Raw genomic sequence first — 2660 nt, forward strand, 5'->3', positions numbered from 1 at the left:
AATAAACTGCCTAGTGAGACTAGCCAAGTCTGAGGTCTAGGTTTAAGTGAGAGACTTTGCCTCAATACACAACGTGGAGGGTGATCAAAAAAGATGCTCAGTATTAATCTTTTGTCTTCACAGGCATGCATATGCATATATACACCTGTACACACACACACACACACACACACACACACACACATCATTCTCATAAATATTCATATTAAGGTTAGAAATTAACTACAATAAAACCTTTCATAATCCTGTACTACTAATACTTTAGTGTGGATACTTCCAAACTTTCTGAAGCAAAATCACAGTGTCTATCCCCATAACAAAACAGATAGACATAATAACTTTTTCTCTAAATAAATATATCATAAAACTTCCACTGTCAAATATGAATATTCTATATGAACAAGATATGCAGTCACTTAAAGAGATTTTTTTTCTAGAATTACTCCTTGGCAACATTCAGATTTAGACACAGATTATAAATAATATTTTCACTTCTGGGACATACAGAGCTTAGTTCTTCTTTGTGAAAAGGTTGCACCTTTCTGTGACTATGCACTGAAAGAACATATAGCAAGGATATTGTCACTTTTCTCATCTTTTTTTAAAGGCAAAATAGCTCACCTTCATCCCCAAATATTTTACCAAGAAAAAAGAAGCATTACAATTTGCTACTATTCTGAAATCACTATCACCAATTGTATTTCACTATGACAGCCAGGTGATATCTCAGATTGTCTATGTCCAGGATAAGGGCTGTATGACTGTCATGTACAACCCACCACTTGATCTCTTGGACTTGTCTACTACCTTACATCATCTCCTCTCCAGTAAATTATTTAAGCCATGCTGGGCAACCAAGTAGTGCTTCTAATGCCTTCGACTGCTTTTCTCTCCCAGCTACTATGTTTGCCCTGTACTTTCTTAACTTAAATGGTAAAAATGAATCTTTTACTCTCTGAAGTTGTTAGAACCACTCCTGATTATGAGTGTGTGCCTAAGACCCTTATCATAAAACTATTAAGTAAAGAAAGGTTAAAAATCTATAGTCAGAAACATGGTCAGTCATGAGTTATTTATGCCCTGGGGTGAAATCAGGAGTCATAAGTCAAGGTAAATTAATTCTGATGGTGCATCAAAAAGAAAAAAAAAAAGAGTAAAGGTTCAAAGGTCTCAGTTTTTCTCCTAACCAGTGAGCAGACAGGCAAATAGTTGTCAAAATATGTGTGAGTGTGCCCAGAGATATAAAGGCTGAACTCTTCAAAGGCTGAACAGAACCTTTCAGCTAACAATACTCTGCAATGAAATCACTGTATTTCAAAACCAAAACATGAATTTAGTATTTTTTGCTTTACATGAAAAATAAAAACCATACAAATGCTCTTTCAAAATTCAAAATTGTTTTTTAATGTTAAACAAACAGTTTTCTACAAAAGATTGCCATTCCAGTCAGAAAGCAGTCCCTGAAACTCAATAGCTAAGAACTCCCAAAGGAAAACCTTGTAATCTAGAGGTTCACAATCATACAAATTGCAGAGATACTTGGGAAATATCAAAGTATATTTCCAATTTCTAGAAAGAAATTTTATAAACACAAACAAAATTTTATATTAACACTAAATGCATTATTTTCTAGAGCTGATCTATCCAGTACAATGGTCAATAGCTGAAAGACCTGGATAAATCCTGACCCCCCTAGCAGGAAAAAATAGAACCAAAAATCCAAGTAGGGAGAGAAGAATCAGAAATCTAGGATTAGCCGGTTCAGTGTTTCAGGAACTAGCTAAAGATAAAGTTAGATTGTATTCTTGAGAATATTCTTGAAAAACAGGGAGTTTCCGTCTTGTGATTATCATTGGTATTTTTGGAATACTCTGTTTCAGGAACTAGCTGATTATAATCTTGAGAATAACCTTGAGGAACAGGGAATTGTCCCCTTGTGATCATCACTGGCATTTTCAGAATTTTCTGTGACACCCTCCCTACCCCTTTCAGATTCCTGGGCTGTGATTTCTTCCCTTAAAAACCCCTTCTCTGCTCGCTTCGGCAGCACATATACTAAAATTGGAACGATACAGAGAAGATTAGCATGGCCCTTGCGCAAGGATGACATGCAAATTCGTGAAGCGTTCCATAAAAAAAAAAAAAAGAAAGAAAGAAAAAAAAACCTTCTCCCAGCTACTCGGGGTCAAACTCTTCCCCTGTGTGGGTTATGAGTCTCGTCCCCAGTGCACTGGGTCCCTGTCTTATCAATTAAGCCTCGTGTGATTGCAGCAAGGACGGTCTCTCGTGAGTTACTGGGGTGGGGGTCGTCTTGTTATCCCGAGACTTGAGTGAGAGTCTCCCCATATCGGGGGTCTTTCATAACTACTTTACATATATGAAGTCCAGGTCTAGCTTGTGATGTTTTGTAAGTACAAACTATATGACAGATTCACATACTTCTTATGGAAAGAAATGAAAAATATCTCACCTTTTATATTGGTTATAAATTAAAATGTTTATAATTTATAGATATAGATAAATGTGTAATTGACATTGTTTGGCTGTTTTTATTTTCTAAATAAAGCTATTAAGATTTTTATTTATACACGTGACTTACATCACCCTTTTTATATAAGACCAGTTCTAGATAACTGGACTGAAGCTCACATAGACTTCAA

At 35.7% G+C, this 2660-nt stretch overlaps 1 non-coding gene across 1 annotated transcript; it reads left to right on the forward strand.

Moving 5' to 3' along the window:
- The first annotated feature begins 2031 nt into the window (after positions 1 to 2031).
- On the forward strand, positions 2032 to 2138 carry LOC148121854 (U6 spliceosomal RNA). Its single transcript, XR_015738230.1, has one exon. It is a non-coding gene; the product is annotated as a U6 spliceosomal RNA (small nuclear RNA).
- Positions 2139 to 2660: the final 522 nt, after the last annotated feature.

The sequence above is a fragment of the Myodes glareolus genome, chromosome 6 (genome assembly GCF_982192425.1).
Source record: "Myodes glareolus chromosome 6, mMyoGla1.1, whole genome shotgun sequence".
NCBI classification, from domain to species: domain Eukaryota; kingdom Metazoa; phylum Chordata; class Mammalia; order Rodentia; family Cricetidae; genus Myodes; species Myodes glareolus.